At 37.9% G+C, this 26,734-nt stretch overlaps 1 protein-coding gene and 1 long non-coding RNA gene across 2 annotated transcripts in view; one reads left to right on the forward strand and one right to left on the reverse strand.

Annotated features, from left to right (window-relative positions):
• GUCY1A2 (guanylate cyclase 1 soluble subunit alpha 2) overlaps positions 1-26,734 on the forward strand; it is a 322,573-nt gene that overhangs the window by 225,731 nt on the left and 70,108 nt on the right. The window lies entirely within an intron of this gene.
• On the reverse strand, positions 14,753-15,830 carry LOC147576993 (uncharacterized). Its single transcript, XR_015241378.1, has 2 exons — positions 15,415-15,830; positions 14,753-15,114 (listed from the first exon to the last, which is right to left on the reverse strand). It is a non-coding gene; the product is annotated as an uncharacterized LOC147576993 (long non-coding RNA).

Below are 26,734 nucleotides of genomic sequence, written 5' to 3' on the forward strand. Positions count from 1 at the left end.
TGTTTATCCATGTGGACAAAAGTATTAAAACTGGACCTCTACTTCACGAAGCTGTACAGAATGTAATTCCATCTGGGTTAAATGTGAAGGGCCCCACTGTAAGGTCTTAAATTTATAATTTGGGAGTTTTTAACTCAGCATAAGGAACATTTTTTTTTTTTTTGTAAACTAGTCAAGTCAAAACTTATCAAATCATACAGGACAATAGGTGTAAATTTTTCTACACTGAAGTTAAAACCTTCCTGCTTATCAAATAACACCTAAAAAGAGTAAAAAGATAACCACAGACTAGGAGGGTTTTTTGCAACACATTTAACCATTAAAAGTATCTTTGGTTAACCTCATGAGTAACGGGATGACTATATATTGGTAACACCATCCTGTAGCATTTCTACCTACTAGTTTGGCACAACTTTGAAGCTCTGACACTATCACAGTTGGTGAGGATCTGGAGCAGGGGGAAGTCACACACAGCTGGTGGGAGTGCACCGTCCCAAGTACGGTATATTCTGTGTGCCTTAGTGTGTGCCTTGCCTACCTCCCAGCAACCTCGCCCCTAGACGCTTGCTCAGGGAAGAACGTGTTCAGGTGTAGCACAAGTCACAAGATTATTCACAGCAACACCTTGATAAGAGTTTCAAACTGGAAATAACTCAAATAACCATCTAATAGAAAGGATTGCCTGTAAAAAAAATATGTATATGTACGTGTCTACGTGTAGACACACACACATGCACACACACACACGCACACACCATACACTTGGGAAAATGAATGACTTCAGCTACTGACACCAACAAGGATGAATGTCAAAAACATAATCTGGAGCAAAAGAAGCAAGTCTGAAAAGAAGGCTGTAGTCTTATCCCACTTAATTAAGTCTCAAAACTGGGAAAGTGGGAAAAAACATGTTACTTAGAGATAGCTGCATTGCTGGAAAAAGGGTAAAGGAAAAAAAAAGGGAGTGGTTACTACAAATTCAAGATGGTGCTTAACTCCAAGGGAAAGGAAGAAGATGATGGGAAGAGAGAGGAGGCAGGAAGGAAAGTGCAGGTAGGACTGTAGTGCAGAATCACCCATTTTACTACTGTTCTTTGATGTTTACATATATGTTTACATTTGGCAGTTTTAAAAAGTGGAAAGGGGGCGCTTGGGTGGCTCAGTCAGTTAAGTGTCCGACTTTGGCTCAGGTCACGATCTCGCGGTCCGTGAGTTCGAGCCCCCCGTCGGGCTCTGTGCTGACTGCTCAGAGCCTGGAGCCTGCTTCGGATTCTGTGTCTCCCTCTCTCTCTGCCCCTCCCGTGTTCATGCTCTGTCTCTCTCTGTCTCAAAAATAAATAAACGTTAAAAAAAAAAAAAACAGTGGAAAGAGAAAGGGTTTTCTCACCATTCTCATCAGCAATAAAAATAGGAAAGCATGGAGCATTCAAAAGAATAGTTTAAGTCCCCTCAGGACATAATTATCCAGTTATTCAAGTATAGGAATGACACTTCTACCAGTGCCAGGAAAACAAAGTGATGCTGTCTCAGATCTGCTTCAAACTGCAAATATACACAGTCCAGACTGAGTTCCTGTAAGTTCTTAAATTTTCAAGACTACTAGCTGGGCAGTCTTGTCACTTGGGATTGTTTTTCTATGTTGGATTTTCTTTTATAGGAGATATCATGTTTGTATTGATTCAGCCTTGTCAAAGCAAACTTAAATTACCCTAGAACAAAACCAGGGAATCATGCGTTACGGTATGCTCCTCCATATTTTTATCTGTGGTATGTAACATTACTCTGTCTTATGAATCAGATAGTCTTATTAAATCAGAAGAGGAAATGTCTATAAAGATTTAATAAGAATGCAGAAAGAGAATTCAAAATCATAAAACCACTTTAATAATTTTAGCTTCATTACTTATTCATATTATTTGCGTGGTTTGAGATTGTTTTTGGCATATTAATTTGACTTTGAATTGGCTTCTAAGTTGGTGCCATGGGAACATTTCTAAACTTATTGAAAGAATCTTTTATTAAAAATGCTTGGGTGTGGGGCGCCTGGGTGGCCCAGTCAGGTAAGCTTCTGACTTTGGCTCAAGTCCTGATCTCACGGTTTGTGAGTTCAAGCCCCGCATCGGGCTCTGTGCTGACAGTTCGGAGCCTGGAGCCTGTTTCAGATTCTGTGTCTCCCTCTCTCTCTGACCCTCCCCCGTTCATGCTCTGTCTCTCTCTGTCTCAGAAATAAATAAACGTTAAAAAAAAAATGCTTGGGTGTGCAGTAGGGTTGATATGTGATCAGCTGATTGTTTACTTCAAACTATGTAAGTTTAGGATGCTTAAAATTTAAGCTATTTAAGTTGTAATACTTCAAAATAAAGTTCCCTCAAACCTTTCATATTTTGAAAAATTAATTGATAATGTGTACATGACTTTATAAGTATTTCAGGCACCTCTCATTACAGGGAATATGTACCTGAATTATCAGTTACAATTCCTTGAAAGTGATTGGTAATATCCTTGAATCATTAACTGTAAAATTGGTTTAGTTTAAAAAACTTTTAAAGTAACAAAAGAATATAGTATTTCAGTTATTCATTTTATAATATTCACAGAAATTATTTTTATAAATACTCTAATGAGACTCACAAGCTCATTCCACACTGTAGCTACAAAGCATACACAAATATGGTCCATTTGGAAAAATAATCCCAAAGTGACTTTAATTAAGCCTGCTTTCATAGAGGGAAGCAAACCCTAAGCGACTTAGCCATAGAGAACAGACTGAGGGTTGATGGAGGGCGGTGGGTGGGGGATGGGCTGGATGGGTGATGGGCACTATGGAGGGCACTTGTTGTGTTGGGTACTGGGTGTTGTATGTAAGTGATGAATCACTAAATTCTCCTGAAACCAATGCTACGCTATATATTAACTAATTAGAATTTAAATAAAAATTTGAAACAACCAAAAGGCTGCTTTTAAAATTAATGATTATAATTTTTAACATTTTCTCAATATGGTGTTTATTCTCCTGGCTGAACTTGTAGAAATGTCAGCATTATGCTGATTCCACTCCCCCCCGTGCAGAGGAAATCTGATTTTTCTTACATCTTAAACTTAACTCTTGAAGAAAAGTACTATCAAATTTATATTCTTTGCCCTTTGTCTGAGCTACTATATTGTGACTTCACTAGAAAATTGTATGACTTCATGCTGTTCTTTAACCTTGTGACCCTAATCCTACCAAAGTATTTTGAACGGTTTTTAAGGCTGAAAGGCTTTTACTAATAATTTAACCACTGTTTGATTAAAATAGCAAAATATTTATTACTGCTTGTGCTTTATTCCTTAGAAATAAAAATGTGGGTAGGAAAGAGAAGCTGCATTGATGGACTAGAGAATGTGATTATATAGATTTTGGAAAGACCAGTGGCATTTTCACGATTTCAGGCTTTTGAAGAAGATTGAGTCAGCGTGTCCAAATATCTAAGTTTTACTTCTGGACTTCAGTTTTTAAAAAATATTTGCATTGAATTTCATCACACAGGCACACAAATTCAAATTCGCTTCATTAGTTTAGAGAACAGTGCATTTTATATAATGAGGCAATTATACAGAGATTGTGAAAGAGAGTTTAAAAAAAGACAATGTGTAATCATGTTGTAATACTAATGTGTTTAGCAATCTTAATTGCAAATCCGGGAAATGCTATGAATCTTCTCTAACCGCCTAGTCCAAAGGCAGGAATATTAACATACAATTTATGTATACTACAATTTGCATGTAATACATTAAATTGTAACTCGTGTAAGCTTCGACTGAATCTTCTAATGAGTTTACAGGATTTTTTGAGATTATGAAATAATTATTCTCCAATTAATTTTTAAATACTTGTTATTTATAAAGGAAATCTGGTATTGTTACTTTAATATTTGGAGGAATTTGTTCTCTGCAAATACTGCAGTATTCACTTAACCCCATGAGATTATAGCCCAAGATTGTATTTAGGGAAAAGAAAAACTAATTATTTGGTAATTTGATTCTCTGTGATTCTTTGATAAGTGTTTATGTATAAAATTCTAATTTTATTTTTCACCCTGAAGTGTGTATTGTACTTACCAGAAATGTTGTATCTCTAGAACTTAAACCTAAGGACAAAAACCTAAGGGTTCAGAAGAACTACTTGGGCATTATGGGAACTCACTAAGATAGCCCAATTTATTCTCACCTCCTGTGTTTATCCAGTAGACAACGTTTGAAAGTACTTTTAATCTTTTAGGTAATACAGATAGTTGCAGTTTTGGTAAATTACTGTTTTATTGTAGCAATAATATACAAAGTTACTATTACTGGTGAAATTTATGGCTAAATGTATTTTCTAATACATCACTCTGTATAGTGAATTTATATGGTACTAGAAATGTGTTTCTGTGTCTTTAAAGAATATGTTTAGAGTATATTTTCACTGAGAGTTTACCAGTACAGGAGGTTACAATAGGTTCTCTTTTATACTTTGCTTCTGTTTAATTATTAGAACTTTAAAGTCTGTATATTCTCTTCAGCTCTACTAACTCACTAATACTCCCCTCAACTGGTTATGAAAATCATTCATTAAACCCGCCCCCTTGATACTTCATGTTGTCAGAGCAGTTTGTAGTTTTTTTAAGTTTCCATTCATCTGACAAAACTTTTCATACTGTTTTTATTTCCTTGACGGTATCAGCCATCTTTAAACTCTTTGCTCCATAAATACCTTCTCTAGAGCCTCGTGGTCTATGATATTATCTGTGCTTTCACTTACTTTTTAGTCATGTTACTTGTCTCCTGTGTGCCTAATTCTTGTTACTTTTTGTGTGCTGGAGATTGTGTATGAACAGTTACAGAATCATTTGAGAAGTGGAATGATGTTACCCTCCTGCAGGGAAATTTTATGTGTTCTTCGGGTGGGAGGAATTGCTCGGGGCTCTAGCAATCAGGGTCACATGATTTAATGCCAGGCATCCTTCCCCATGGGGGCCGGTTACTGATTCACCTTATATTTTTGGTATCACCCTTATACCTGGGGTGTTGGCTCCTAGGGTCTCATCTTAAAAGTATGGAGGGTTTAGGGCGCCTGGGTGGCGCAGTCGGTTAAGCGTCCGACTTCAGCCAGGTCACGATCTCGCGGTCCGTGAGTTCGAGCCCCGCGTCAGGCTCTGGGCTGATGGCTCAGAGCCTGGAGCCTGTTTCCGATTCTGTGTCTCCCTCTCTCTCTGCCCCTCCCCCGTTCATGCTCTGTCTCTCTCTGTCCTAAAAATAAATAAACGTTGGAAAAAAAAAATTTATAAAAAAAAGTATGGAGGGTTTACCACAGTGTCCCCCTTGGCCATCCTCAGACTTGGGTTTTTGTCCCTGTGGTTCTGTAGGTACCATTAGAGTCCCCAAAGCATTTCTCTAACCTCACTCCCTTCTGAAGTCAGAAGATGCCTGTAGCGGACAAGCACCCTCAGATTTAGTAATGACCTCTCACTGAGCTTCATCTTCGCCCCCTCCCCCCCCCATCTTGGTGTCATATTCTTTTCATTGCCTTGTGAGCTGACCTGCAGAGGGGTATTCAGATTACATAATCTGCTCTTCCTAGAAATAGAAGTTCAAGGTCATGTACATTTTTATAAGAGTTTTATTTTACTAATAATGATTCATCCTCACTAATCTACATTTGTGCCTATTTTCAACCCAAGTCACAGATGATACTATCTGTAAATAGAAAAGGCCAAAACATCTAACTGTGTTTAAACTCGCCACTGCAGAGTAACAATAAATATCTGTTGAAGCACTTGGCAGTGTGCCAGGCAGTCGCCGATCCAAGGACTTGGCATGTGATAGCTCTGCTGAGTCTCACGAACCTAGAAGGGCTCTATTGATATTATTTCAGTTTTACAGTTGAAGGCAAGAATAAGAAACATTCGTTAACCTGAGCTCCTAATTGCACTCTATAGGGCTTGTTAAATAGAAGTGTGGTAAATAAATTTCATATTGTCACAATTTTCTTACTGTGTGGTATCTGTTATCTGTTAAGTTAGACTTTTCATGGCTCTAGTCAAGAAAAGTTAAACTACCGTTAGGTGTCCTCTTGAAGAGAATGGAAATAAGTAGTCTATTTAAGAACTATTCCATCCAAAACGATTAATTTTTTAAATTATGAAATGAGGGAGATAAGTTCCGTGATGTGTGTGTGGGAGGGAATGGCTGTCATTTCATCCTTATTTTGAAAATCACAGTCACCAGCCAGATTGGGTGAATACTTAGCCACTTTACTTCATTGTTTTTTCTCTGTTTATTGTCCCTTTGGTTATTGTGGATTGTGATGCAGAAGATGTATATTTTATTTATTTTTTTTAATTTTTTTAAATGTTTATTTATTTTTGAGACAGGGAGAGACAGAGCATGAACGGGGGAGGGGCAGAGAGAGAGGGAGACACAGAATCTGAAACAGGCTCCAGGCTCTGAGCTGTCAGCCCAGAGCCTGACGCGGGGCTTGAACTCACGGACTGCGAGATCATGACCTGAGCCGAAGTCGGACGCTTAACCGACTGAGCCACCCAGGCACCCCGAAGATGTATATTTTATAATGTTTCTCTGTTTATTGTCCCTTTGGTTATTGTGGATTGTGATGCAGAAGATGTATATTTTAAAATGTTTACATTTTTTCCTAAGATAGTGTTTGGATTTAAACATCGTGTCTTATATTCTAATTCATTATTTTTATGTTTTGAGCAAGAAATTTGTTTTAGTCATCGAATTGCACTTCTGGCACGATGCTGCAGTTCTGAGCTGTAACAGAGCACACTTACTGCCTTGCAATCCTTCTATAAAATGTTGGCATAATGAATTAATAGACCTTAATATTTATGCTTTGCGCATGTCAATGAGCTAGAATTCCCTTCCTGGTTTGCTTTAGCTTTTGTCTTTAATCATGACTGATTCTCATATAATATAGTTACACTGATGATCACCTTTTTCATCTGTGGAAAAAATAGTTTGTCAGGCACACACTTCTGAAAGGGCTGGCCTTATTGAAGAGTTTTGTCATGATATTTGTCAAACAGATTTCCTAAGAAGTCCTTTCGTGAAAGTATTTGCATATTTTTGCTACATGCAAAAAATAGCAGTAATACGTGTGTGAAAGGAAAAACAAAGCCAAGCAACGAAGGGAAAGTTAAATTGTTTGGGTGGAAACTGTGCACATAAAATACAAAATTGCTTAGCCTGGTTTTGTGTACTGGTTTTTACACTTCTGCATTTTCACAAGAGAAATGCACTTTAGTGGAGACACACTTTAAATGTTTTATAAAGTTATGCTGTTAAATCATGTCACGATGGGGTAAACCCTCCTCAAGAAGATATAATCTGTTTCATTTATTTTAGCCTGTCTGAGAGAGGGTCCCTCCCAGGAGTGTTTGTACAATGTCCTAAGAGGAGGCTAGAAATTATATTAGTAAAGGTGCTCCTTTTCGTTTGATTCTTGCATCATGTGCTTTAGAGTGTGAAGCCTCCAAGCAGTTAGGTAGCTCATATTTTTATTTATCTGAGTTTTATGTAAAGAATAAGAATCTCTGTCTGCCAAGTCTTGCTCCTAATAAGACATTAAGATGTGATTTTACCAACCTATTGTGAGGGCAGTTAGCCCATTATATTTTAGAATATGGTCTCTCTGGTGTTATTGACCAAGAAGGCTTTTCTTTTTTACTGCCAGTTTAACTTACTCTCTTGTAAAGTTAATTGTGACACGTGCATATGCCAAGGCCAGCAGCTTGAATCTTATAATACCACCACTGATGTGAAGATAGCCAGATGGAATAATATGTGAGAGAGGAATGTGCTCTCTGCTTGCTAACCGTACTGTTAGGATTTATGTTTTTGATTTGTCATGCTGTCTTGAAATCTAATATCTAGCGCCAAATAAAAATGTAAAAATCATTTCTAAGTAACTTTATTAGTTTTCCAAAATCACAAAATGTCAAATAACCTCTGAAAAATGATACACGGAAGAAAGTCACATCACCTGTAATTTACCAACCAACCATCACCACATATTAAATTGTGTCGTATATTAGGGCATCTGGGTGGCTCAGTCAGTTAAGTGTCCAACTTCGGCTCAGGTGTTGATCTCACGGTTTGTGAGTTCAAGCCCCACGATGGGCTCTGTGCTGACACCTCACAGCCTGGAGCCTGCTTCAGATTCTGTGTCTCCCTCTCTCTCTCACCCTCCCCCACTCACATCTGTCTCTCTCTCTCAAAAATAAATAAATGTTTAAAAAATTAAAAAAATAGTGTTTATTCTTGAAGGCTTTTTTTTCTCCTATGAATATTCAAACACATGGAAATAGAATATACAGACTTGAAGAGTAGATTCTTTTAAAATTTGAGAGGACTTCATTCAATAAAGTGAAATTATGTGACACTGTATACCATAGATGTACCTAAGCACACTGGTGAGACTTGGTAAGTCTTAGGAGGCATCTCTCATTGTTCTTAACTCACCTTGATTTTGCATTTGAATTTTTGAGTCATAGAAAGGCAACTCTTGAATCACCAGGGTTGCAAAAGTGGTAGGAATAATTCAGTGTCATGTGTGCTTTTAAAAGTCTGTTACCCTTTGTGTTGATATCATGTCAGGCATATGGTAATTGTCTGGGTCACCACTATAATATTCCTTATTTGGAATGTGGTTTCCTAGCAACTCTTGCTTTTTCCTAATGGCTGAATTGATTTCTGCACATTTGTAATGCTTCCCACAGCATCAGAAATTGTCACCCTGTGTGCAAATATTACAAGATCAAATTTACATGTAGATTCGGTTCCTAAGAAATTATTCTGCTTTACCGCTTGCGTTTAATGTGCTCATTCAAAGGTTAAACCAACCATAAAAAAATAAATTTCGTAGAATCTGATGAATGCAGATCGCGCTCTTTGGTGAAACATGGTAATTTTGACGACAGTGTCCGAAATACGTTTGAGTAGTTCCTACTGTAAGGCCTGCTGAAGTTGAAGAAATGGACTAATTTTGATGGTCAAATGACCAGAGAATCAGCAGGTGGGTACGAATATTGGCCTGGACTCTGCTTTGAATGTCTCAGGGGACAAAAGCCTTTCACTCTGGAGGTAGTTTGCAGTTTGCTGATTCTGGGTGATCCTTGCTGGAGTATTGCCAGGAGTGACTTTTATTCATGTGTTCAACAAATGGACTTTGAATATTTACCGTTTTCTAGACAGTTGGTTAGGCACTGGGGATGTAAGGGTAATTAAACCAGATGTGGCCTTGACCCTCCCAGAAATTACAGTCTGGAACCAACACCTATGTCAAGTGGAAAGAGAACGGTGGATTTTTCTCAGTACTGTTTCCATCTTACTATCAAGTGAGAAATTTGCATTAGGCTTTTGAAAAGACTTGGCAAAGACTTTAAATTCTTCTTGGAATACTCAAGATGTTGCTGTACATTCAGATCTTCATTATTTTGATGTCTTTGTAGATTTTGTCTGTATCTAGGAAAGTGGAGTTGAGAGACATTGCAAACCAGCTATGCACTGGGTTGGTTTGGTAGTTTATATAGCATCTCATTCAGTCCACACGGCAACCCTATGAAGGGTACAGATGTAGTTCTAATATATTTTAAAGATCAAGAATTAAAACATCAGGGGTTAAAAAATAAGTGTAAGATCTTGGAGAAAATGATATGTATATTGTACGTCTTCTGCATGTCAGACTTTGTGTCGAGTGCTTTATACACTTTATTTCTTTTAATCTTGCTCACTCCTCAAAACCCTGCAGAGTAAATTTAATCTTATTATTTCTGTAATCTTATTTTACCTTTAAACAATTGGAGCTTCAGAAGTTTACATAATTTGACCAAGATCATACAGCTAGTCAATTGCAGAACTAAATTTGAACATAGATCTATCTTCTTGAAAAAAAAAAAAATCTTTGAACTTCTGCGATACCAAACTGGCCAGGACCTCACCAGAATGTTCAGAGTAGAATTCTATTACCCAAATATTTAATAAGAATTGCCTTTTGCTGAGCACTTATTATGTGCCCAACATTATGCTAAAACTAAAGTGCGTGCATGCTCCCTTTTTCTCTCATCTGTCTGTCCATCTATACACACTCCTATGTACCTACACACATATATGTAATTTATTCACACGTATACATGTGTCTTATAGGCATGTCTTCATATTGGTGAAATATATACAGGTATTGAATGTTACCATGTAAGTCCTACAGCAATCATGGACCATGAATAAGGTATCATCCTTATTTACAAATGAAAAAAACAGGACTCAGACAGGTTAAGGGAGTTATTGTCAAATAAGAGTAAGTAGGTAAGTAAGAGTAGATTCCTAATTGGAATTTAAATCTTTGACTTCAAAGTTCCTCTCTCTAACCATCTCCCTAACACTGCCTCCACAATATAATTAGAATGTATGATTTCTAATCTTAGGACTAAGCTAATCACTTTAATCTTCCTTGAAAAAGAATGACTGCTTTTCTCTCTTCCTTAAGAAATGTTCAGATGTATCAGCAGTGCAATGACTCGAAGGCATTCTAATTTGAGACGAACCCTAGTGGCTGTAACTGTGCACAAAGATGTGGAAATGAGGATAATTATGTCTGCATTTAATATAGAGAGTTGAAAATTGGTGGTTTTCTAAAATTTCACAATCTCTGAAGGAAACGTTAAGTTGGGAATAATACTGAAATATAAACTTCTGTAATATTAGCTTCTTAGGAGAAATAGAAGATGTTATCTCTTCTTTGTGGCAATACAATAATCCCAAACTGGGAAAACAGAGATTTCAAACCACAACAGAGAATCCAAAAGAAATATTGTTCTTTAAGACATATTGTTTTCCAGATGGTATCAGTTGATTCTTTTGTATATTAAGTTATCCAGGATCGCTTTTATATTTACAATAACCAAAGCCCTGATGGGAAGTGGGAAAATGTAGTAAAATAGTTTGATCACTCAGCCAGCAAGCATTTACTGAATCTCTCTCATGGACAAAACTACATAATTGAGTTGCAGACTGAACTGCGGGAGTGCCAAATACTAATCTGCTTTTTCTTGGCTCTCATTAAGTAAAAATTCTGTCTACACAATACCACAACATCTGGTCACTTAAATCCATTCAGTCAAAAATGCAATTAGCCGCCCAGATTTTCAGACTCTAGGATTCCATTCAACTTGTTTGCTTTAATTATTAGTTTATCTGAAAGCTGTGTCAAACAGTCAGTAGCCTATATTTAGTTATTTCAACATGCTTGGCAAGCACCTTACCTAAGAAAAGGTACAGACATGGAAGAGAAAACCCAAGTCCTGCTTCTCACGGGCCCTCAGTCAAGTGTTTGTACAGACCCGTGTGGTGTTCTACTTCTCCTATTCTGTTTACCTTCCCTACGCCTAGCCTACCCTAGCCCCAGACCCCACTTACTCCCCTTTCTTGCCAATTTTATAAAACTGCTTGTCATTTTCCTATGGGCTACCTTAGATTTATTTACACAAAAGAATATTATTATAAATAATGCACATAAAACTGTTGATACTGGTTCACTTAGGAGAAGTGGCTTTTTCTACCTTTAACCGTGAAGTTTTATATTTGTTTACATTTTCCAAATATGTGCATGAATTACTTTACATATTCATTTTTCTTTTTTTAAGTGTATGTATTTATTTTGAGAGAGAGAGAGCATGCATAGGAGGAACAGAGAGAGAAGGAGAGACAGAGAATCCCAAGCAGGCTCCACGCTGTCAGTGCACAGCCTGATATTGGGGCTCAAAATCACGAACTGTGAGATCATGACCTGAGCCAAAATCAACAGTCACACGCTTAACTGACTGAACCGCCCAGGTGCCCCCTTCATGTATCAGTAAGAGTATACAGGCAGCACTATCATGGACTTCTATTCTTTCCTTCTTTATAAGTATCTATAATTTTACAAACATAAATATATCTTAAAAATGAAGTAAGCACAAACTTTCACCTATGTATTCAGTTCATACAGAGTAATCAGCAGATAATGCTTAAAACTGAACAGGGTCATCAAGATAAAAAAGCTTCTGCACTGCAAAGGAAACAATCAACAAAACTAAAGGCAACTGATGGAATGGGAAAAGATGTTTGCAAATGACATATCGGACAAAGGGGTAGAATCCAAAATCTATAAAGAACTCACCAAACTGCACACCGGAAAAACAAATTATCCAGTGAAAAAATGGGCAGAAGACATGAATACACACTTCTCTAAAGAAGACATCCGGATGGCCAACAGGCACATGAAAAGATGCTCAGCGTCACTCCTCATCAGGGAAATACGAATCAAAACCATACTCATATATCACCTCACGTCAGTCAGAGTGGCTAAAATGAACAAATCAGGAGACTGCAGATGCTGGAGAGGATGTGGAGAAACGGGCACCCTCTTGCACTGTTGGTGGGAATGCAAACTGGTGCAGCCACTCTGCAAAACAGTGTGGAGGTTCCTCAAAAAATTAAAAATAGATCTACCCTATGACCCAGCAATAGCACTGCTAGGAATTTCCCCAAGGGATACAGGAGTGCTGATGCACAGGGGCACTTGTACCCCAATGTTTATAGCAGCACTTTCAACAATAGCCAAATTATGGAAAGAGCCTAAATGTCCATCAACTGATGAATGGATAAAGAAGTTGTGGTTTATATATACAATGGAATACTACTTGGCAATGAGAAAGAATGAAATATAGCCTTTTGTAGCAGCGTGGATGGAACTGGAGAGTGTTATGGTAAGTGAAATAAGTCATACAGAGAAAGACAGATACCATATGTTTTCACTCTTATGTGGATCCTGAGAAACTTAACAGAAGACCATGGGGGAGGGGAAGGAAAAAAAAAGTTACAGAGAGGGAAGGAGGCAAACTATAAGAGACTCTTAAAAACTGAGAATAAACTGAGGGTTGATGGGGGTGGGGGGGAGGGGAAAGTAGGTAATGGGCATTGAGGAGGGCACCTGTTGGGATGAGCACTGGGTGTTGTATGGAAACCAATGTGACAATAAATTTCATTTAAAAAATAAATAAATACAAAATAAATGCTAAAGAAGAATTTTAAAACATGACCTGAGCTAATAACCATTATCTGCTAATTAATAAACAATTATGTTAATGAACAACAAAAAAAACTGAACAGGGTCAAAAACATTTATTGGCTAAAAATTATTAGGAACATCATATCTTTTTTTTTTTTTCAACGTTTTTATTTTTATTTTTGGGACAGAGAGAGACAGAGCATGAACGGGGGAGGGGCAGAGAGAGAGGGAGACACAGAATCGGAAACAGGCTCCAGGCTCTGAGCCATCAGCCCAGAGCCCGACGCGGGGCTCGAACTCAGGGACCGCGAGATCGTGACCTGGCTGAAGTCGGACGCTCAACCGACTGCGCCACCCAGGCGCCCCATGGAACATCATATCTTTTTAACAAAATGGGGCACTAAAGCATTTGGCCAGGAAAATGAGGGTTGGTAGAAATAATGGTCATAAAAGAAAACTACACTAGCAGAAATTAATATAAATAAATATTTGATTACTGAGTCACAAATCATGGCTGTAAAATTTAAAATGGGTAAGAACTGATGCCATTTAAAATATTTTCAGAGGAACACAACTAGAAATGTAAAATATTAGAATCAGTTTAACTGTGTTATACAGAGAATAGATCAAGGAATTAAATTTACTTAATAGCAGTTCAGAAAAGAATTCCTCATGATAAACTTCAGCATTGGTAAATTTCTGCATTCAATTGAATTCCTTGCTGGGATCCAGATGTCTCAAACTATAACTCTTTTATTAGTTATAGTAATTACCTGATGTTCTAGACATGTATGCTCAATAAATTGAATTAAAATTTCCCCAGTGGTGGGAGAAAGGAGAGAATTTAGTTGTTATGACATTGATAGCTATCATATCTTTGCTTATATGTATATAATTTCTTCTCTCTGATCCTTCATTGTACAAGTAATAGGTTTTTATATTTGCCATATTTTTGCCACCATTTACCTGGCGTACCACTAGATACACTGACTTCTGGAGTCTGTATAAATTTATAGTGATCTCTATTTCCTTTATATTATCTTCTCATATTCTTTTCTCCCTAAATTTGCGTATTTAGAATCACATGTTTTGAAAATTGCTAAACGTATCCCAGTGCTAAATTTACCACTTAAGGCAGAAATTAGTAATTGTGGTACCAAAAGTACAATGAAGCTAAGTGGAACTTCTTCATCGTGCCGTTATTGAGAATATATATTGTGACGTTATGATACAGTGTGATGTCTGCATTGTATGCAGTGGGGCATCCTGTGCTATATTGAAATCACTTTACTCTTTAGCTGTGCTATTACAGCATATTACGTGTGTTAAAAGTTTAAGCATAATATAGCTTTTTGTCTTTACTGAACTGGGGCTAAAATGCCCTTCCTTTCCCCCCCACCCCCTTTTACTCTAGTTTAGCCAGAATAACCAGAGATGATAATTATATAGGAACTTAGGAAATTCACTTGTATTTAATTAATTGTATTATAGTTACCTATTGGTAATTGTTAAGATTTTAAAAAATAGAACATTTGGAGGACAGTTCTCTCATTCCACATACAATAAAACAGGTATAAAACATTAGGTAACTCATTGGCAATGGAATCTCAACATGTGAGATTTACCAAGAAAGCTAATGAAGAAGACACGGCCAGACAGAAGCAGGAGAAATAATTTTATAGTTTCTGTTTTTTCCCAGTAGCTGCTCATTATGATAGAAGAAATACCACTTGGAGTCTTTTTGAGGTTTTTATATAAAAGAAGTAGAAAACATTGCACAAAGCTGTGTCAGGAAGTCCAATTATTTTGACCTCTTGAGTGTCATTTCTCTATTAATAGAATATTACCATTTTTACTGTTTAGTTCTTGTAAAAAAACTATTTTCTCCCAATTCCTGAGTCTTCCTTCAGTGAGAGACTCTCATGATTTTGGGGGCAACTGTTCATGTAGAACTTGGTCAAAGTTGACAAGTAGATTTCTTCTTTTAACCTTCAGCTTTTCTGTTAGGGTCGGTCAGTTGTTAGCTTGCAAAAGGGAAAACACCAGTATGTCAGTACCCTTCTGTATCCCCATGCCTCTTCCATTGCATCTCCAACAACATGTTTACTTTTGAAAATAGTAGAGTGTCCTGATGTGTCTTCAGGTATGAACATGTTTCATATTTCTTGTATTTGTTGTCATCTTCAAATGTGTGAAAGAAATTGATTATAGAAAAATGATTTTTATTTACACTTTGCCTAAGTATCAAGTTACAAATACTATGAATTTATAATAAGAAGCTATTCTAAGGGAAAATTTTGACCTTTAAAAAAATTTATGCTCACGTGCATGATAGCTGTACGTTAACCTGTTGTTCGTCCGCCATTTTGTATTCTCCCATTCCCACGGATCTCACTGTGACCTGCAAGCCTAATCCCTTCAGAGGTTTTCAGTCTTTTATTTGTCTTCTGGCTATTTGCCTTCTATTTGCCAAAGGCACAAGTTGAGTGTCTTAAATGCTAGAATTTTATTGTCTCATGGTTTTGTGGCTAGAAATCTCAGATCAAGGCATTGGCAGGGCCAGGAGGCCCCTCTGAAAGCACTAGGAAAGGGTCTGTCTGTAGTTCTTGATCTGGGGACAGCATAACTTCCAGTCTTCACATGGTGCTTTCCTTGCGTGCATGTCTGTCTCTGTCCAGATTTCTCCTTTTTATAAGGGCATCAGTCTTACTGGATTAGAGGGCCCCACGCATACTCCCTTATGACCTCATCTTAACCAGTTCCATGTGCAATGATCCTATTTCCTGCATTATGTTACATTCTGAGGTACTGGAACTTAGAATTTCAACATATGAATTTGGGGCAACACAATCCAATTCACAACACTTTATCTAGCCTAGATCCCATTGTCTCATATCTGACTCAACACTGCTACTAACAGCCCTCTAGTTTTACTTTTTTGTCTCCTGCCACACTGGACTACCTAAGTAGACCAGTCTGGGTCTGGAATTAATGAGCATTATTGGAGAACATGATGTGATCATGATAATTAAATTATCTGTTACAAACGCATGCCTTTGAACGCAACTGGTCCCTAAATTCTCAGGGGTGTCATTTTACTATCCTCTGGCAGTGACTATTCCTAATGTTTTTCACTCTTTAAAAGGGTTTAACTCCTACCCTTGCTACTTCTATTCTCAACAGACTCTTACTTGCCAAAGAAATAAAATGATAGAAGGTATCAGTATGAATGACTTCACCTTTTCTTCCACACCACTCTCCTACATAGTCCTTTTTCAAATGTTTTCTCCTTGGCCTCTTTTGTCTCTCCTACTCCGCTGGTCCCCATGTGTCAACAAAATTTCTTCTATTATTAATACGAAATTTTGATAGTCTTTGGAGGCTTTCCTCTCTAACTCATTTTCCTATTCTGTTCATCCTTCTTGGCCAAGTTTCACCGGTGTAAATTCATCACTGACAATCAGACTCTCTTTAGTGGCAATTAATTGCTTCCTCTTAAGGACATCCATAACTTTTGTACCATATAACTGTTGTTATTTAATATCTCCTATCTTGCAAATAAATCCTTTATGTATATTAGAGCCACCAATGATGGGCTCTGAAGTAAAATATCTTGTTACATAACAAGTTAAAGATAACAAAACTTGTGATTTGCCATTAAAAAGAGGTTATGTATGCTTCTTTGTATTATGAATTATACTGGAAGAACTTTTGTATGTTGGATGGTGTCTTTATTTTGTACATTGTAGTGCAAGCAGCTTATGAATAATTTATTGAATTATATTAAAATTGATAAACTAATGCAGAATATTCATTGTGACAAACAGGAGAAAAATGATATCCTGGTATAGTTATTCATTCTTTATTCATTTTTTCATACATCACTTTTCCATCCAAAATATTTATCAAGATGGGACGCCTGGGTGGCTCAGTCGGTTGAGCGTCCAACTTCAGCTCAGGTCAGGATCTCGCAGTTTGTGAGTTTGAGCCCCACGTCGGGCTCTGTGCTGACAGCTCAGAGCCTGGAGCCTGCTTCAGATTCTGTGTCTCCCTCTCTCTGCCCCTTCCCCGCTCATGCTGTCTCTCTCTGTCTCTCAAAAATGAATAAACGTTAAATATTAAATATTTAAATATTAAATATTTTTAAAAAATATTTATCAAGATACTACTGTGTGCTTGATACCAGATACTCAATAGGTATAGAAAACTGTAATTTACTATATAATTTTATTCTATAAATAAGTCCATTATGATTGTATTTGGCGAGCATATATGACTTTTTATTTTATTTATTTTATTAAAAACATTTTTTTAATGTTTTACTTATTTTTGAGACAGAGAGAGAGACAGAACATGAGGAGGGGAGGGGCAGAGAGAGAGGGAGACACAGAATCGGAAACAGGCTCCAGTCTCTGAGCTGTCAGCACAGAGCCTGACACGGGGCTTGAACTCATGAACTGTGAGATCATGACTTGAGCCGAAGTCAGATGCTCAACCGACTGAGCCACCCAGGTGCCCCATGACTTTTTATCTTAAATTAAAACAAAGGTTTATTATTTCTTGTAGACTTGCATCAATTAAATATATTTGTGAACTTTTCTAATTTTATCTTGAATATTTTCATAATTCTTTTGCACACCTCTCTTCCTTCTGCCCCCATCTTTTTCCTCTTAATTTTTTATTCAAGTATAATTAACACACAGTGTTATATTAGTTTCAGGTATATGATACAATCAAAAATTCTGTACACTACTCAGTGCTCATCATGACAAGTGTATGCCTAACCCCCTTCACCTGTTTCACCTATCCCCCACTCACCCTTCCCTCTGGAAACCACCATTTCTCTATAGTTCAGAGTCTGTTTTGTTAGTTTGTTTTTTTTTCCTTTGTTCATTTGTTTTGTTTTTATTTTTTAGTTTATTTATTTATTTTGAGAGAGACAGAGACAACACAAGTGAGGGAAGGGCAGAGAGAGAAGGAGAGAGCAAATCCCAAGCAGGCTCCACACTGTCAGCACAGAGCCCAATGTGGGGCTCATACTCTTGAGCCACAAGATTATGACCTGAGCCAAAATCAAGAGTCAGACGCTTAACCAACCGAGCCACCCAGGTGCCCCTGTTTTGTTTCTCAAGTTCTACATATGAGTGAAATCATATGGCATTTGTCTTTATTTTATTTCACTTAGCGTAATACCTTCCAGGTATATCCTTGCTGTTGTAAATGGCAAACATTCATTCTTTTTTCATGGCTAAGTAATATTCCATTGTGTATATATACCCCATCTTCCTTATCCATTCATCTATTCATGGACACTTGGGTTGCTTCCATACCTTGGCTACTGTAAATAATGCTGCAGTAAACATAGGGGTGCATATATCTTTTCAAAGTTTACTTTTTAAAATAAATCGGAAAATTTGTGTAATGTCTACAAATGGTCTATTAATAACCGTAGCTCAGGACCTTGGGTTGTGACATCATACTACTCTTATCAGTAGTCAGACACATTGGAAACCAGGTCCTTATGTCAAGTCTGAGGATGGGAATCCCTATGGGGCTAGGAAAGTGACATATGGAAGTATTGAATCACTGTATCAAACACCTAAAACTAATGTAATACTGTATGTTAACTAACTAGACTTAAATAAAAATTTTTTAAAAAGAAAAGTGAGGAGCACCTGGGTGGCTCAGTCAGTTAAGCATCCAGCTGTTGATTGGGGCTCAGGTCATTATCTCATGTTTCATGAGTTTGAGCCCCACACCTGACTTTGTGCTGACAACACAGAGCCTACTTAGGATTCTCTCTCTCCCTTTCTCTCTGCCTCTCCCCAGCTTGTGCTCTCTCTGTTTCACGCACACACACACACACACACACTTGCACACACACACACACAGAATAGATAAACTTAATAAAAGAAAAATTTTAAATTTTTTGAAAAAGAAAAGTGATATAATCTAATGACCTGATGAGTGTCACTAACCAAAGGAGAATAAAACCTCATAGAAGAGTTTCATAAACTGGGCTTAATTAAACTGATCATGTCCAATCCTACTGCACATTCTTTTCTGCCCAAGCTGTCGAGACTCTAGAAATAGAGCAGATTCTTCCTTTTGATTTGTGTACATTTTAGTGTCTTGAATCTAGAGGCTACTTCTGAAATTCACTGTAGTTACCAAAGATTGAATAATTAGCCCTTTCTCTCATTAACTGTTATTAGAGTCATTATCAACCCTTTGCAGTGAAAAGTACAAAATGTACCAACGGTTGGGCTATTCAAACATTTTCCGGGGCAACATTATCCTATCAGGACAGTATCCTTAAAGAGGAGATGTGTGAATTAATATGCAGTGGCACATAGAGCGAATTACCCAGGCATCATCTTTTCATTTAAGGAGCATGCACATGATTAAATTTCACAGTTAAAAATTCATCCTTAAAAGTTAAACTGTAGCAGAATAACGGATTTTATTTTATAGCTGTCAACTTGATTGACAAGTAGGACCCATCAGTATTTTTCTATTCTTATAATTCAGGGACACTCCGGAAATATTTCCTAAGAGAAAACAAAGAAATATATGGAGGAAAAAAAGGAAGGAAACAGCCTTTCTGATTAAGAACATACTCAAGATAAAATATAGACATTTTTCTATACCCACTATGGTGCTAAAACCACTAGGCTGGAAAATGCCTTAGTTGTGGGGTGATTGGTATAAATCAAATACTTCATTCTTATGTAGCAACCATTTATCATACTGCATAACTCATTTAATTTTTGGTAGTGTCATTCTGCATTTTTATGCAATTGGAATTGGTACTACATTTTGTAATTGCAGGAAAGGCTTATCTTTCCTGTATAAAAATTCAGAATTTTAGCTTTGTAATAGCTTATTGAAATATTCAATATTTTATTATGTTGTTATTATGGTACCTTCAGTGCTCAGTCTTTACACATGGCTGTGATGTATTGGAGGTCATCTAAGCCATGTGAGTAGATGTGGGTCTCATCTCCCACTTCCACAGTGAGACGGACAGACGGACGGCACTGCAGCCTTGGAGACTGTGTTCTTTGTGGCATTTTACAGCTTCACGACTTCTGTCCTGGTGTAAGAAAGATGGGAGCTTCATTACCCTCTTTTTAATATGAGATTTGGTTAACATACTATAACATTCACTTTTATAAAGTGTCATAGACTCTGGGTCTAAAGTTCTCTCTTGTCTAGCAAAACAGTGGGACGCAGTATTGAAAGTGAGAGATGGCTAATGTCCAGAAAAAGGCAAGAGCTCTGAATAAGGGCCCTTGCCCTGTTTTTATTAGGATCAGAAGGCTTACAAACATGGCGATGGACATGCACAAAGGGACAATGAATCTGTGAACATGAACTTGTGGACATGAGGGAAAGGGGGTCTTGAAGATACTCATAGTTAGGGTTTTGGGTTAATGCAAAAAAAAAATCCAGGCGGCGGGCAGTCGGGAGGAGGGTTGTTTACAACCCACTGGAGGCAGCACCTCTGTTTACCTTAACTAGCCTCAGGGATGAGACAGGGGGAAATAACCTCAGGGTTGACAAGGCACCTTTTCTTTTGTTAACCATCTCCTCTCTGGGCTGCTTTGCCTGCAGTGCAGTGGTCCATAGTCCAATTCACCAATTTACCTAACCTGACCCTATCCTGTGAAAGCAGCTTTTCTGCCATAGTACTAAATTGGAGGTGCTTCCACTCTGAACATCTAATCTTGTCTATTTCATATACCTATACATTGGGCACCTTTGTGCCGTACCTATTTTAGGCCTTTGCCCCTCCCTCTCTATTTTGGGGGCTCTGCACCCTCTCTCTATTTTGGGGTGCCTTTGCACCTCCCTAATCCTGGCACCTTTGTCCCTCCCTATTCTCAGGCTGTCTTTGCACCCCCTATTCTTGGGGTGCCAGTCTGGTTTACCCAAACTCAGGTGTGAGCGTTTTATGGTTTTGTATTTCTTTATGCCTTGTTAACCCATTGGTTATCCCCACAATAAACTGTACAGCTTGGTGGACTTTAGTATATTGAATTAGTATTCAAAGTTGTTTGACCATCACTGTCTAATTCCAGAACATCTTCAACACTTCAGAAAGAAATACTGTACTATTAGCAGTCACTTCCCACTTCCCTTCCCTCTCCATGGCCTCTGACGACTTCCACTCTTTCTCTCTATAGACTGGCCTAATTTGGACATTGCATATACATGGAGTCATTTATATGATTCCAGCAAGTGGCCTTTTGTGTCTGACTTCTTGGGCTTAGCATAAAGATCTAAAAGGTCATCCATGTTGTGGTATGTATCAGAACTCCATTCGTTTTTATGGCTGAATGATATTCTATTGTATGGATGTGCGTGCCACGTTTTGCTTATCATTTCCTCAATTGAGTGCCTTTTGGTTTCCTTTTTTTTTTTTTTTTTTGCCACTGTAAATACTGCTGCTCTGAGCATTCATGTACAAGCTTTGATGTGAACATATCTTTTCAGTCCTCTTGAGTACATACCTAGGAAAACATTGCTGGCTCATATTAACTCTGTAGCTTTTTGAGGAACCACCACACTGTTGCCCAGAGCAGCTGCACCACCTTGCATCTGACCAGCAATGAGGGTTCCAATATCTATACATCCTCGCCAACACTTGTTATTATTTTCCCTCTTGAATGCCATGTATATTTTTTAATGTTTATTTATTTTCGGGAGAGACAGAGACAGGGCAGGAGTGGGGGAGGGGCAGAGAGAGGGAGACAGAATCCGAAGCAGGCGCCGGACTCTGAGCTGTCAGCACAGAGCCCGACGCGGGGCTCAAACTCACGAACTGGGAAATCATGACCTGAGCCAAAGTCGGACGCTTAACCGACTGAGCCACCCAGGTGTCCCTTAAATACCATGTCTGAAAGGACAGTGTGCAGTATTCATCAAATATTTATCATGCACCTTAATTTTTATGGCAACATTCTAGGATACTCTACCTTTCTATGTATTACTGTCACTAATAAGTAGAAATAAGAAAAATATAAAGGAGACTGGAAGATTTGGAAGTGAGTTAATGACCTTGGGGTTACCTTCAACCCATACAGGATGGAGCTGGTGGATATATGCTTTTGCCTGCCTTTCCCTAGACAGAGAGCATTCCCTATACCTTCTAGGAGGAACCCCTGGCAAAGTCCAGTCCACACGGCTCACAGGAGTGTGATCTTGAGATGTAACCTTACACTATTCTTTCCTCCTTCTCTGTTTCATTCCCTTTTTCACTCCTGACCCTGGTATCGTCTTCCAAACAAACCACCTACACCTAAGACCTTATCTCAGACTCTAGAGAAAGGCTGTCAAAAGCATATATCCACTAGCTCCGTCCTATGTGGGTTGAAGGTTACCCCAAGGTTATTAACTGCCTCTCACTTCCAGGCTGCACTAACTCACCCCAGTAAACCCCACAGCATTAGAGAAACTGCAGGGAAAAAAGTCAAACAAACATACAAACACGGATAGGTGAGAAGATAGCAATGCAGAGTGAGTCTAAGAGCTTCTAGAACTGTCCACAGAACTATGGCTGAACTCCATCATGGCCCAGAGGCTTCCCAGTGGAGCACTGGAAGGACCTGGTAAGCATGAGGCATGTAACATGGCTGCTTCCACCGCACAAAGGAAAACCTGACACCCAAATATCACCTAAAACAATGGATTTCAAGTATTTTTTCCCTTATAAACAACAGTAAGAAAAAATATATCATGATTCTATTGGGCATACAGAGACAAAAGTTTATTAAACTATATACCCATACTGTATACAAAGCAATAGAATATTTTCTATTCTGTACTATGCTGTTACTTTGTGCTTAATTTGAAACATGCCATTCATAACTCTCTAAATTATTTTTGAAATTAACCCATAGTTTGGAAAACACTGGCTGAAAAGATAAAATGATTTACTAAGAAATTAAAAAATAGCTTGCTAGTATAATTAAAATCATGTGGCCTGGAGCCCCCTACAAGGAAATTTTTAGACCTAAAGGTCATACTCTCAAGGTCACTGAAAAGAGTAGACTGAATTCTTAAGAAATTAGAAAACAGGGTTGCCTGGGTTCATGTTCCATGGTTCTGAATATCATCTGTCAGTGTTTCAGAATCTGTAAATGGGTAGAGAACATCTAGTTCCATAAGAGAACGAACTGGGTAGGAACACAGAAGGGCCGAATAATGAGGTGCTGTGTCTCCTGTTTTTCCCTTGGCTGTTTTGTTTCCTGCTGTCCCAATTCATGTGTGGACAGTGAGGAGATGCATTGCACATCTTGTGCATAGGTACATGCATACATTCACAGCCAGCTGTGTGCGGCTTATCCTTAGAGCTGGCTGGTGTAGTATCTCAGGATCCGTTTGCATTTTATGTTTGTTTCAGGGTTATCGTTTTGACAGTTGTCATTTCTAAGCTTCTTTTCTCCTCTTGTAGAGGAAGAGCTTTTGGTCTCTTAAGAGCAGAGCTCTATTATCATAATAACCTTTCAGAAAAGAGAAAATTACCTGTAATTTTTATGCTATGAAGGTGTATCATAATAATTCAACCACCCACCTTACCCTCCAAATCAAATGGTGATTTTTTTTAAAAGAAACTACTTTGTTCTTTCCTATTTCTTCATGTTCTTCAGAGGAAATGAGAGTTTGAGAATCTGGGAAATCCCACCCAGCTTCTGCGAGCTCTGGCTGCCTCTTATTACTGTCAGCTATTGTGTTTAAGAATATGATTGCCACGGGAGTCCACAGCACAGCAGTTGTAACACTCTGATAAAAGGGCACTGTTAGGGGCTAAATGAACAAGTGAGGGATAGGAACCCTCACATCAGCCACAACCTTTCCATAAGGTCTTTTGCAATTACAAACACCACCTTTGCTAGTGTAGACAGTCCCTTCTAAGAGTTCTGCCCCTATCCCCAAGTACTCCTATGAATCGCTCACAGGAATGGAAACACATGTGTACATGGACACACACAGACATACATACCACTGAATCTGCAGGTACCCATTAGTATTAAGATCTCACAGAATCCCAGTTGTAATTGAATATCGTCCAATTATTGTAGGAAAAAAACACAGGGACTGCTGGGTTGGGGGAAGCTTCTTTTGCCATCTGTCGCTGGATGTCTCTGCACCTGGGTTCACAACTGTTCCCGAGAAGCGCCTTTAGTAGTAACCCGTAGGTAGCAGTTGCCTTCTTCATGTTACAGTAGAGCTTCTATGATAACAGTTCTGAAGCTGATTTCATGTGATGTTACATTAGTGTCCGTTGAAACTTAAGTTTGGTAATGAGGTAACTTTGGGAAGTGCTGTCCTTATGCATGAGTGCTCGTAAAGCAGGTTAGCATCTTCAAGAGTCTGACAAGTCTCAAGGTTCAGGAATTTAACTTTTCAAACCCAGTATTTCCCACATCTATTCATAAAACATCTTTTAATAGCTTGAAAGACAGCGATTATTTTCATAGCTCAGTATGGAAAACAGGGTTCTAAGCAGAGTGCCATTTTGTTTTTTTTTCCTGGATGACCTTGCCATTGCTTTTTCTATGATGTTTTTTTATTCTTCTAAGTTCCCTTGAAGAACTTTGTCATCCCTTCAAACAACAAACATTCCTCTCCTGGATAATTTCTTTATTGTACCACCATTGTCTCCTTTAGTGATATTAGCTGTAAACTACAGGATCATGGCTATTCACATATGCAAATTTAAGAGTCCCCATATCAATTCTTGATTCTTGTGCTATGATTCACTTGGTGTATAAGTGTGGTTTTTCATACTCCAGAGGAATGAACTCCTGTCCTTTCCTTTGCCCATCTACCAGTTTTGAATCACCATTGAAGAGTTGGAGTTGGGTGCTGGAAGGGTGAGGTGTCTAAACTGGCTGGGAGAAGGAAAACAGAGGACGTAGATGTGCATCTGGTTATTAGCCTACTTCTCTGATTATAATCTTCATTTCTCCATTCAAATATTATCATCTTCATTTTGTTAGTAGGAGGAATAGTAGTTGGTTGAATGTTCACTTCATGCCAAGCATATGTGAGAACATATGTCAATGTTAATTTTCTTTAGTCCTCTCAGCAACCCCATAATGTATGCCTTGCTTTTCTCACTTTACAAATAGGCTCACATAAATGAACTGACTTGCCCACTCACATGCTAGTAAATGGCAGAGCCAGAAATCATATGTAGGTCATTTTAGCACAGAGCTTTTGTCCCTCACTGGGGCCGCTGCTCCCCAGTTTTGCTCTCCTCTTACAAGCCAGGTGCTGATGTGCTTCCAGATTTCAGTAGCTTCCATTCAGGGTTCTGCTTTACCAGGACTGTGTCTGAACCTTGAGCCAAAAAGAAAACACTTTTGTTCTCAAATCTTAACTGTGGGACTAAAGATGGAAACTCACCCTGCATTTCTCTAACAGATGTTGATGATGACTATCAAAATAATTGAAAATATCCAATTTTGAAAACAAAGGACTAAAAAAAGGGTATAACTTGAATTTACATGAGATGGTAAACATATTTCCTGGGCTCAAAATAGATCCCTTTGACTGTTGTTAGTGCAGAACCACAGTAGCATTTAAGGAATGCTTGAGGAACTTATTGGGAAAAGACAGAAATTGTTATCCAAATGCAAGACATCATGCAAGAGACCATGGGGGCAAAATTGCAAATGTAGTTTGTTCTGAGAGTAGCTGTGTTGCATATTAAGACAGTCTTCATGCATGGTTAATTATTATTTATTGAGTATCTGTTGTGTACAAATGGGTAACTTGTTAAGACAGAAGTTGCTATGAAGTAAACACTGATTACTCTTTATTCCATGTCATAAAAAGCATTTTAATATTAAAATTTCAATCCACTGAAATACTGACATGTAGCAACAAGAGGTAATTAAAATAAATATTTGATGGGATTTTATCATTTAAAAATGGGATGCAACTTAATGAGGGATATAATACACAGTGATATAATAAAATGGCTAATATATAACTACATATTTTTTTGAAGAAGTCAAAAACCAATTAGACAAAACGCTTCTCATTTATTTTAAAAATGTATGTTTGTGGGGTGCCTGGGTGGCTCAGTCGGTTGGGCATCTGACTTCGGCTTGGGTCATGATCTTGCAGTCTGTGAGTTCAAGCCCCATGTTGGGCTCTGTGCTGACAGCTCAGAGCCTGGAGCCTGCTTCAGATTCTGTCTCTATCTCTCTCTGCCACTCCCCTGTGCTATGTCTCTCTCTCTCAAAAATAAAATAAAAACAAAATTTTTTAAAATTTTGTGTGTATATGTGTTTATACAAGTATCACTATATATTACCCAAGAACTGTTGTGGAGTTTAGTAAGTAAGACTGTTTTAAGTACACATGCCATTAAATAAAAATACAAGAGCTAAATAATTTTTAATTTGAATATTGTGCTGTGGTATTTTCTGGCCCCACTTACTGTGAACTATGTAGAATGAACAAATCTTTGCCAAAGAGGGCAAAGCATCCTCTCCTGTGTACATAGTCTGTTAACATGTGGTGAATTTAACTTATTTTTTTCTCTCTTCCATATCTAATCATTTTTATTCTTCTCCTTTATGAAACAGTGTTTTAGCATTTTAAATAATTTTATACCAAGGGTTT

This window comes from Puma concolor, chromosome D1 (assembly GCF_028749965.1).
Source record: "Puma concolor isolate L17-30 chromosome D1, mPumCon1.1.hap2, whole genome shotgun sequence".
Lineage (NCBI taxonomy): Eukaryota > Metazoa > Chordata > Mammalia > Carnivora > Felidae > Puma > Puma concolor.